At 40.2% G+C, this 11996-nt stretch overlaps 1 long non-coding RNA gene across 3 annotated transcripts; it reads right to left on the bottom strand.

Moving 5' to 3' along the window:
- Positions 1-6987: 6987 nt before the first annotated feature.
- Positions 6988-10063, bottom strand: LOC145234731 (uncharacterized). Of its 3 annotated transcripts, none has more exons than XR_013861326.1 (6): positions 9900-10063; positions 9233-9836; positions 9007-9061; positions 8644-8719; positions 8118-8255; positions 6988-7918 (listed from the first exon to the last, which is right to left on the bottom strand). It is a non-coding gene; the product is annotated as an uncharacterized LOC145234731 (long non-coding RNA). The 3 variants fall into 3 exon arrangements; XR_013861325.1 differs by having other exon boundaries at positions 9244-9836; positions 9900-10062; XR_013861324.1 differs by lacking the exons at positions 9233-9836; positions 9900-10063 and having other exon boundaries at positions 9007-9135.
- Between the last annotated feature and the right edge of the window lie 1933 nt (positions 10064-11996).

Below are 11996 nucleotides of genomic sequence, written 5' to 3'. Positions count from 1 at the left end.
TCGATTTTTGGGGGTCAAAAAATCGAAGAAAAATCTGGTTTTGGGTGGGTTTTCGTGGGAATATCCAAGTTTCAAACCGGTCATGACCGGTTTCTGCCTCCTACCGAACCTCCAAACCGGTTTAAACCGGTTTCTAAAATCGAAAATTTTGACCCGATTTTTGAAAAAACCCAAAGGCTATAGCCTTTCCGTTTTTTCGATTTTTGGGGTCAAAAAATCGAAGAAAAATCCGGTTTTGGGTGGGTTTTCGTGGGAATATTCCAGTTTCAAACCGGTCATGACCGGTTTCTGCCTCCTACCGAACCTCGAAACCGGTTTAAACCGGTTTCTAAAATCGAAAATTTTGACCCGATTTTTGAAAAAACCCTAAGGCTATAGCCTTTCCGTTTTTTCGACTTTGGGGGTCAAAAAATCGAAGAAAAATCCGGTTTTGGGTGGGTTTTCGTGGGAATATTCCAGTTTCAAACCGGTCATGACCGGTTTCTGCCTCCTACCGAACCTCCAAACCGGTTTAAACCGGTTTCTAAAATCGAATATTTTGACCCGATTTTTGAAAAAACCCTAAGGCTATAGCCTTTCCGTTTTTTCGACTTTGGGGGTCAAAAAATCGAAGAAAAATCTGGTTTTGGGTGGGTTTTCGTGGGAATATTCCAGTTTCAAACCGGTCATGACCGGTTTCTGCCTCCTACCGATCCTCCAAACCGGTTTAAACCGGTTTCTAAAATCGAAAATTTTGACCCGATTTTTGAAAAAACCCTAAGGCTATAGCCTTTCCGTTTTTTCGACTTTGGGGGTCAAAAAATCGAAGAAAAATCCGGTTTTGGGTGGGTTTTCGTGGGAATATTCCAGTTTTAAACCGGTCATGACCGGTTTCTGCCTCCTACCGAACCTCCAAACCGGTTTAAACCGGTGTTTAATCTCGAAAATTTTGACCCGATTTTTGAAAAAACCCAAAGGTTATAGCCTTTCCGTTTTTTCGATTTTTGGGGGTCAAAAAATCGAAGAAAAATCTGGTTTTGGGTGGGTTTTCGTGGGAATATCCAAGTTTCAAACCGGTCATGACCGGTTTCTGCCTCCTACCGAACCTCCAAACCGGTTTAAACCGGTTTCTAAAATCGAAAATTTTGACCCGCTTTTTGAAAAAACCCTAAGGCTATAGCCTTTCCGTTTTTTCGATTTTTGGGGGTCAAAAAATCGAAGAAAAATCCGGTTTTGGGTGGGTTTTCGTGGGAATATTCCAGTTTCAAACCGGTCATGACCGGTTTCTGCCTCCTACCGAACCTCCAAACCGGTTTAAACCGGTTTCTAAAATCGAAAATTTTGACCCGATTTTTGAAAAACCCCTTTCCGTTTTTTCGACTTTGGGGGTCAAAAAATCGAAGAAAAATCCGGTTTTGGGTGGGTTTTCTTGGGAATATCCAAGTTTCAAACCGGTCATGACCGGTTTCTGCCTCCTACCGAACCTCCAAACCGGTTTAAACCGGTTTCTAATCTCGAAAATTTTGACCCGATTTTTGAAAAAACCCAAAGGCTATAGTCTTTCCGTTTTTTCGATTTTGGGGGTCAAAAAATCGAAGAAAAATCCGGTTTTGGGTGGGTTTTCGTGGGAATATTCCAGTTTCAAACCGGTCATGACCGGTTTCTGCCTCCTACCGAACCTCCAAACCGGTTTAAACCGGTTTCTAAAATCGAAAATTTTGACCCGATTTTTGAAAAAACCCAAAGGCTGTAGCCTTTCCGTTTTTTCGATTTTGGGGGTCAAAAAATCGAAGAAAAATCTGGTTTTGGGTGGGTTTTCGTTGGAATATCCAAGTTTCAAACCGGTCATGACCGGTTTCTGCCTCCTACCGAACCTCCAAACCGGTTTCTAATCTCGAAAATTTTGACCCGATTTTTGAAAAAACCCTAAGGCTATAGCCTTTCCGTTTTTTCGATTTTTGGGGGTTAAAAAATCGAAGAAAAATCCGGTTTTGGGTGGGTTTTCGTGGGAATATTCCAGTTTCAAACCGGTCATGACCGGTTTCTGCCTCCTACCGATCCTCCAAACCGGTTTAAACCGGTTTCTAATCTCGAAAATTTTGACCCGATTTTTGAAAAAACCCTAAGGCTATAGCCTTTCCGTTTTTTCGACTTTGGGGGTCAAAAAATCGAAGAAAAATCCGGTTTTGGGTGGGTTTTCGTGGGAATATTCCAGTTTCAAACCGGTCATGACCGGTTTCTGCCTCCTACCGATCCTCCAAACCGGTTTAAACCGGTTTCTAATCTCGAAAATTTTGACCCGATTTTTGAAAAAACCCTAAGGCTATAGCCTTTCCGTTTTTTCGATTTTTGGGGGTCAAAAAATCGAAGAAAAATCCGGTTTTGGGTGGGTTTTCGTGGGAATATTCCAGTTTCAAACCGGTCATGACCGGTTTCTGCCTCCTACCGAACCTCGAAACCGGTTTAAACCGGTTTCTAAAATCGAAAATTTTGACCCGATTTTTGAAAAAACCCTAAGGCTATAGCCTTTCCGTTTTTTCGATTTTGGGGGTCAAAAAATCGAAGAAAAATCCGGTTTTGGGTGGGTTTTCGTGGGAATATCCAAGTTTCAAACCGGTCATGACCGGTTTCTGCCTCCTACCGAACCTCCAAACCGGTTTAAACCGGTTTCTAATCTCGAAAATTTTGACCCGATTTTTGAAAAAACCCAAAGGCTATAGTCTTTCCGTTTTTTCGATTTTGGGGGTCAAAAAATCGAAGAAAAATCCGGTTTTGGGTGGGTTTTCGTGGGAATATTCCAGTTTCAAACCGGTCATGACCGGTTTCTGCCTCCTACCGAACCTCCAAACCGGTTTAAACCGGTTTCTAAAATCGAAAATTTTGACCCGATTTTTGAAAAAACCCAAAGGCTGTAGCCTTTCCGTTTTTTCGATTTTGGGGATCAAAAAATCGAAGAAAAATCTGGTTTTGGGTGGGTTTTCGTTGGAATATCCAAGTTTCAAACCGGTCATGACCGGTTTCTGCCTCCTACCGAACCTCCAAACCGGTTTCTAATCTCGAAAATTTTGACCCGATTTTTGAAAAAACCCTAAGGCTATAGCCTTTCCGTTTTTTCGATTTTTGGGGGTTAAAAAATCGAAGAAAAATCCGGTTTTGGGTGGGTTTTCGTGGGAATATTCCAGTTTCAAACCGGTCATGACCGGTTTCTGCCTCCTACCGATCCTCCAAACCGGTTTAAACCGGTTTCTAATCTCGAAAATTTTGACCCGATTTTTGAAAAAACCCTAAGGCTATAGCCTTTCCGTTTTTTCGACTTTGGGGGTCAAAAAATCGAAGAAAAATCCGGTTTTGGGTGGGTTTTCGTGGGAATATTCCAGTTTCAAACCGGTCATGACCGGTTTCTGCCTCCTACCGATCCTCCAAACCGGTTTAAACCGGTTTCTAATCTCGAAAATTTTGACCCGATTTTTGAAAAAACCCTAAGGCTATAGCCTTTCCGTTTTTTCGATTTTTGGGGGTCAAAAAATCGAAGAAAAATCCGGTTTTGGGTGGGTTTTCGTGGGAATATTCCAGTTTCAAACCGGTCATGACCGGTTTCTGCCTCCTACCGAACCTCGAAACCGGTTTAAACCGGTTTCTAAAATCGAAAATTTTGACCCGATTTTTGAAAAAACCCTAAGGCTATAGCCTTTCCGTTTTTTCGATTTTGGGGGTCAAAAAATCGAAGAAAAATCCGGTTTTGGGTGGGTTTTCGTGGGAATATCCAAGTTTCAAACCGGTCATGACCGGTTTCTGCCTCCTACCGAACCTCCAAACCGGTTTAAACCGGTTTCTAATCTCGAAAATTTTGACCCGATTTTTGAAAAAACCCAAAGGCTATAGTCTTTCCGTTTTTTCGATTTTGGGGGTCAAAAAATCGAAGAAAAATCCGGTTTTGGGTGGGTTTTCGTGGGAATATTCCAGTTTCAAACCGGTCATGACCGGTTTCTGCCTCCTACCGAACCTCCAAACCGGTTTAAACCGGTTTCTAAAATCGAAAATTTTGACCCGATTTTTGAAAAAACCCAAAGGCTGTAGCCTTTCCGTTTTTTCGATTTTGGGGATCAAAAAATCGAAGAAAAATCTGGTTTTGGGTGGGTTTTCGTTGGAATATCCAAGTTTCAAACCGGTCATGACCGGTTTCTGCCTCCTACCGAACCTCCAAACCGGTTTCTAATCTCGAAAATTTTGACCCAATTTTTGAAAAAACCCTAAGGCTATAGCCTTTCCGTTTTTTCGATTTTTGGGGGTTAAAAAATCGAAGAAAAATCCGGTTTTGGGTGGGTTTTCGTGGGAATATTCCAGTTTCAAACCGGTCATGACCGGTTTCTGCCTCCTACCGATCCTCCAAACCGGTTTAAACCGGTTTCTAATCTCGAAAATTTTGACCCGATTTTTGAAAAAACCCTAAGGCTATAGCCTTTCCGTTTTTTCGACTTTGGGGGTCAAAAAATCGAAGAAAAATCCGGTTTTGGGTGGGTTTTCGTGGGAATATTCCAGTTTCAAACCGGTCATGACCGGTTTCTGCCTCCTACCGAACCTCCAAACCGGTTTAAACCGGTGTTTAATCTCGAAAATTTTGACCCGATTTTGGAAAAAACCCAAAGGCTATAGCCTTTCCGTTTTTTCGATTTTTGGGGGTCAAAAAATCGAAGAAAAATCTGGTTTTGGGTGGGTTTTCGTGGGAATATCCAAGTTTCAAACCGGTCATGACCGGTTTCTGCCTCCTACCGAACCTCCAAACCGGTTTCTAATCTCGAAAATTTTGACCCGATTTTTGAAAAAACCTAATGCTATAGCCTTTCCGTTTTTTCGATTTTTGGGAGTTAAAAAATCGAAGAAAAATCCGGTTTTGGGTGGGTTTTCGTGGGAATATTCCAGTTTCAAACCGGTCATGACCGGTTTCTGCCTCCTACCGATCCTCCAAACCGGTTTAAACCGGTTTCTAATCTCGAAAATTTTGACCCGAAACCCAAAGGCCTTTCCGTTTTTTCGATTTTTGGGGGTCAAAAAATCGAAGAAAAATCTGGTTTTGGGTAGGTTTTCGTGGGTATATTCCAGTTTCAAACCGGTCATGACCGGTTTCTGCCTCCTACCGAACCTCCAAACCGGTTTAAACCGGTGTTTAATCTCGAAAATTTTGATCCGATTTTTGAAAAAACCCAAAGGCTATAGCCTTTCCGTTTTTTCGATTTTTGGGGGTCAAAAAATCGAAGAAAAATCCGGTTTTGGGTGGGTTTTCGTGGGAATATTCCAGTTTCAAACCGGTCATGACCGGTTTCCGCCTCCTACCGAACCTCCAAACCGGTTTAAACCGGTTTCTAAAATCGAAAATTTTGACCCGATTTTTGAAAAAACCCAAAGGCTATAGCCTTTCCGTTTTTTCGATTTTTGGGGGTCAAAAAATCGAAGAAAAATCCGGTTTTGGGTGGGTTTTCGTGGGAATATTCCAGTTTCAAACCGGTCATGACCGGTTTCTGCCTCCTACCGAACCTCCAAACCGGTTTAAACCGGTGTTTAATCTCGAAAATTTTGATCCGATTTTTGAAAAAACCCAAAGGCTATATAGCCTTTCCGTTTTTTCGACTTTGGGGGTCAAAAAATCGAAGAAAAATCCGGTTTTGGGTGGGTTTTCGTGGGAATATTCCAGTTTCAAACCGGTCATGACCGGTTTCTGCCTCCTACCGAACCTCCAAACCGGTTTAAACCGGTTTCTAAAATCGAAAATTTTGACCCGATTTTTGAAAAAACCCAAAGGCTATAGCCTTTCCGTTTTTTCGATTTTTGGGAGTTAAAAAATCGAAGAAAAATCCGGTTTTAGGTGGGTTTTCGTGGGAATATTCCAGTTTCAAACCGGTCATGACCGGTTTCTGCCTCCTACCGATCCTCCAAACCGGTTTAAACCGGTTTCTAATCTCGAAAATTTTGACCCGATTTTTGAAAAAACCCAAAGGCTATAGCCTTTCCGTTTTTTCGGGGTCAAAAAATCGAAGAAAAATCCGGTTTTGGGTGGGTTTTCGTGGGAATATTCCAGTTTCAAACCGGTCATGACCGGTTTCTGCCTCCTACCGAACCTCCAAACCGGTTTAAACCGGTTTCTAAAATCGAAAATTTTGACCCGATTTTTGAAAAAACCCTAAGGCTATATAGCCTTTCCGTTTTTTCGATTTTGGGGGTCAAAAAATCGAAGAAAAATCTGGTTTTGGGTGGGTTTTCGTGGGAATATCCAAGTTTCAAACCGGTCATGACCGGTTTCTGCCTCCTACCGAACCTCCAAACCGGTTTCTAATCTCGAAAATTTTGACCCGATTTTTGATAAAACCCTAAGAGCCTTTCCGTTTTTTCGATTTTTGGGAGTTAAAAAATCGAAGAAAAATCCGGTTTTGGGTGGGTTTTCGTGGGAATATTCCAGTTTCAAACCGGTCATGACCGGTTTCTGCCTCCTATCGAACCTCCAAACCGGTTTAAACCGGTTTCTAATCCTATGCTGTATAGAGAAAAGCACTGTATAAGGGTGGAATATCCAACCTTTTGGTAGCAACGGACCCTTTTCCAGCCCAGCTCAAGAACCACTGCGCTTATTTAATAACTGTGCTTGTTACCTCTCCTACCGCTATGTTTAAATCGTGTCTTACAACTAAGTAACTATGTTATTTGCTGCACTAAATCATGTTTGACCCAGTGGTTATTCTAAAACTACCAATATAAAAGTTATAACAGACCCCTTACCCCCAATTTATTTGATAACCAAGCTCGTTGTGTAACTATCGTTAAATTCAAATCACGTCCGAAGTGAATTAAGATGTTATTGTAGTTCCACCGAACTATACTTGTCCTAGAAGTGATCTTTTTAAACAATAAACAATGTATTCATATTTCCATGTAGATCCACCATTCAACCAATGGTTCAAACTTTTATCAATGATGAATAAAACTACAGCTTAGCGTAAAGTAAAAACCAAAGTCGAGTCCTTGTCTTTTTACATTTATTTAATTCAAAGGAATAAAACAGTTCGTGAACACCGATACCAAATAGACAAAAATGCGTTATATTACAAATACTGGCGAAGGTAGCAAATACTATACGCTGCACATTTGGCAAAGCAAGAAAACTAACATAACATTTGCCACAATTACCTAAATCCAACCGTAAAACGCCAAGGAAAACAAAGAATAAAAAGGCTGTTGCGTAACCAATATATACAATAGACGGTAAAGCAAAAGGTATTTTCTGAACCAAGTGGTTCGTGACAGTTGATAAATCTGACTGTACGACAGGACAAATAACTAGTATTGGTTATTAATAAGGCACAAAAACATCACAATGGAAATTCGAACTTGGTAACCGAGTGAAAAAGTACACCAAAAACGTTAAGAATCAATGTCATAAACATTGTTGAGAGAGATGTTGGTAACAGCAATGGCAACAACAATAAAAACATTAGAAAAACAAAATGAGCGGGTTACTTACGTCAAAACTGTTTAAAGTTAATCTTGCAAACAATGTCACAACAATAAACAAAGACAGCATACAGAAACTCAGTTAAAAAAATCAAGAATAACTTAATAACTTCAGTTGTCGCGACTTTACACAAATTTTGCGTTTAGCGAACGCGTCGGCAAAAGAGTAGCACCGTTGGTCATTGTCAAAAAACAGTTTACGTGCTTGGGCAAGAAGATAGGTATGAGATGTGATGCTTCCTACGTCACAGTGACGTAAACGTCAAACAGTTATAACACTACTGTTGGTATGCTTGTGTAGATTGTGCGTTTCCAAAAGTTTGATGACGTCAACGTTGGATGGAAAGATTATGACGACAGTGAGAGGTCACCGAATGACGTCACAGATGACGTCACCATACGATCGGTGGCTCGGTGAATGCATTGTGTGTGTTGGTGCCTAGAAAATAATTAAAATATATGTTAGAATAACTAATCCTGTATTTTACAGATCTTCATACGCTGCCTGGGTAGGAATTTAACTTGGCTTTGAACTTTTAACATTTGTTTACGTTTTCGCACAAGAGTAGTAGTTGTGGGGCGTAAGGGGGCGTACCAATACATGTACGTATGACACCTAAATCAGAATACAACTATACCTGCTGTATCTGGGCTCTTGTAAATACAACAGTGGTGTTAAACACGGTCGTAGGTCTCCATGTTGATAGTGTTGTTGGATGGAACGTTCTCGTTGGCGTTGCAAAGTGGTTCGGCGTGGACACTGTGTGTGGGTGTGCCTGAAAATATGTTTAAATTTTAAATTCTCTACTTCTCTATGGTACAGATCCCATACGCTGCGTGGGCAGTTACTTCAACTTAGCTTTTCGTTAAAAAATGGGCGTCCCGATAAAGGTTTTAAAACACATCGAAAACAACTAACGCTCACTCAATTTCACAAAACGCCCAGAGGGGGCGCTACCACATAGGTTATTAACCTGTAGTAAAATATGTTCTTAAAACAGGCTAAACGTTAACAGCTAAGTGAATAATAAGCTCTAAAAGATATGAATAAATCGGCAAACACGCCTATCGTCACAAGTGTTACTATACTACGGTGAAAAGTGCAAGTTATATTTATGTTCCTTCACAATATTTAAAATTAATAATGACTGAAATATAATTTACCTTTAAACTTCGTGTAGGAGATTGTCTTCGATGCTGTTGATTGTTGCTGAATGGACAAATAGGTCGACCAGGATATCTGAAACAAAAACGGTTGTTTACAACTTATAGGGAATATGTGAGATGGGTTCTGTTGAAGTTAATTATGGCGAATGGGCACTCGTTTATTACGATGTGTTATTCGCATTTCAGGTTGTTACAACATGCGTGTGAACCAATTAAGACCGGATAAAATGGGTGTTTTAATCAGCGATAACTATGTTCAATGTATTTTTACATACTTAGTAAATGCGTTTAAAATAGACTGTGTTTAAAAGTCAACAAACAATGCCTTTTTAAAACAATGGCAATAGTAACGTCACTTACCGAAGTTTGTTTTCTGTCAATGGTAAAAGAAAGCTTGGGCCAAAATTAACTCAATCTGTTAAAATACGTTTATTTTTTACTGATAAAAGATGAACAATCCTAAAAAAGAAACATACTTTTGTTAAACCTGAAAAGAAGAGGTTAGTAACATGTTTAACTTTGCTACGTAAAAGATTTTAAGTTGTTACAAAACGCTCATTAATTTAATATTAATAATAACGGTTACCTATCACAAACCTGTAAATTACAGATTTAAAATAGAGCAATTACCCTGTTTAACAAAATATAACCAGACCCTAAAACAGTATGATCCTAAAACCTGAAAAAAGACGTCATCCTGTCAAAAAACAACAACGTTAAATTTCCTAATGGACCCTATAAAACCTGCAAAACACAAAATGACATTATTTCTGTTATTCCCTAAAAAACCTGCAAAACACAAAATAACATTATTCCTATAAAACCTGTAAAGACAAACAAACTTCCTAATATTTCTTAAAAACCTGCAAAACAAAGCAAAAGTTTAATCAGTTTTACAAAACAAGTAGAACCGTTTAAAAGGCCTGCAAAACAGAAAATACACTGTTAAACCTGCAAAAATACTTCTGTAAAATAGAAACCATTGTTTAAACCTGCAAAAAATACTTCACTTCTGTAAAAGATAAAAACATTTGTTAAACCTGCAAAAATACTTCTGTAAAATAGAAACAAATTGATTAAGCCTGCAAAAAATAATAACTTGTTATGTATTTTAAAATACCTCAAGCTTTTTGTGGAACCATATTTTTTATATTTCAAACCATATAGTCAACAATATTTGAAATCCAATCCTGAAAAAAAAAACATTTGGTGTTATTTTAAATGCTTTTTGAGATAAATTACATTTTGCTTACCTAAAAGTCAAGACATGTCAAATGGAAATTGAAAACAGCAAAACCTGACTTCTGCTCCATAACCGTTATTTCTCCGCATTGTAAAACTAGACGATGGCGGTTCGCATGGTTAGAGCGACGAAAAATAAACAAACATACAACAATTAGAAGAACCTGACGGCTGATGTAAAAAGGCACAACACCCCCCAAGAACTGGTCTTACTAACGGGAAACGAAAGGATAGAAAAAGTGAACTCGCACACATTTTGGTTGATGAAAAAGGGAAAACGACAGCTGAAAAAATATAAGCGCAAGCAATCGGTGGATAAATCTTCGTGGATCTCTCGCACGTAACCGGTGTTAGAATGCTTCGGCATGCAATCGTGAAAAGTTTCTGAAAAAACGTTGGAACCGCCATCGTCCCTGCGCGGCCGACGTAAAAGTACACAAGCTTGCCTCAACTAACTGCTCTGCATACAACCGTTGCAAATTAGCCTAGAAAAGTAGAAAGTGAGTCTGTCGTGTTTTACAACCACCCAAATTGTCACTGCCCCGTTATGACAGAGTGGCCGGGTCAAGCAGGAATACGAAACTGAATTAATAAGTTAGCCTAAATCCACGAATAAAGTAAAAAGAGCTTGACCAGTGAAATGGGAATTAGGGGCATCAGCGCATCTGGTTAACTATAGCTTATAATAATTTATTTTACAGATTTATCACGATTATCAGGAGTTTTAACATTACATGCTTGATACCCAATTCGCAGTCTCTTCTTATTGAAGAAAACTTTGAACCGGATGTTCAAGCATGCATAACAAACTGGTCAAAACCCGAAAACCACAAGCCCTAATTTTACAGTTAATACAGGCGCAACCGTTTGTTTAAAAGGGAACAGTGACGTTTACAGCGTATAAGTCGACAACAGCGTGTCACTGCCCCTTGCCCTCAGGGTCCCCCCGCAAGGACCCATTTGTTTTACGCAAACGCAGGGCTGGGAAAAAAATTAACAACAGTTTGCGCCCTATCAGGGTGGCTCACGGGACTTTTCTGGCGAAATGCAAAGCCGGTCTCCTCTGGTCCACGAGCCTGGACCTTCATTGGAAATAGCGTTGTCCGGTACTCTGTCCCGCCTGTACCGCGGCCGGCGCAATGCGGTAGAGGCCATGCCCAGGCCGTGCTTCTAAGCGCACCTTATTTTAACTAAAGCCATTTAACAACGCGCCACACCTAGCTAAAAAAACGATCTAAGCTAAAGTCCCTACGTGGCGCGCGAATCCCAAACGTACCCCACCTATGTTATCTAGCCTACCCTTAGTTAAAGAGTGCCACTCTAGTTATAGCCCTAGCGCCAACTTGCTGACATAGTAGCACTCCTATAGACTTGGGCCATTCTTTGACCACCGAGGAAGACGTCCTTTACGAGTCAACCTCGGCAAAGAATAGGTCACTCACCCTAGCGCCAGTTAACCTAAGTTAGACCTATCAGTTACGCAAACCCGGTTGACCCACGACAGACTCCTATGTTTACATACAAGTAAATATTTGAAGTTGAAAAACGTTGGTTGAATGGCGAAGATATGGACGTCGATAAGATGTGAAATGGTGAACCTGCAAAAAAGTTAAAATGAAACAGTGCAGCAAGCTAGAATGCTGCCATTAAAGCACAAATTTCTACAGGCAAAATGCTAAGGTTGTGCGAAGCGTTACTTCTGCACGGGCGATGATTAAATTCCCCGTGTTTTGCTTTAGGCGGACCCCGAACACGCCTTGCGTATAAAGATGGTTTAGGCATTGGGTGCTTTAGTTTACATCTTTACAACATCAGTCCGGTTTAGTTTATAACTCAACAAGATGAACCTAGCTTTGGTTTACATAAGATTAAAACATCGTAAAGTTTGGAAATAATTGCAACTTACCTTGTAACAGAGAGACATTTCAGCCATGATCCCTGCAAACCAAATGACCTTACAATGGACGGAACGACCTGGAAGTGCATTGGAACTCGACTCTGATTGGTCGTGACGTTGTTGAACCTTGTCAAGCGTGTCAATCAACTGAAAACGTGGCGCGTTTAGCAAATGGTTACATTCGAAAACACATTGTTTGCAAAAAAAAATG

Source organism: Phallusia mammillata, chromosome 6, assembly GCF_965637545.1.
Source record: "Phallusia mammillata chromosome 6, kaPhaMamm4.hap1.1, whole genome shotgun sequence".
Lineage (NCBI taxonomy): Eukaryota > Metazoa > Chordata > Ascidiacea > Phlebobranchia > Ascidiidae > Phallusia > Phallusia mammillata.
This window is presented reverse-complemented; position numbering and strand designations above follow the sequence as displayed.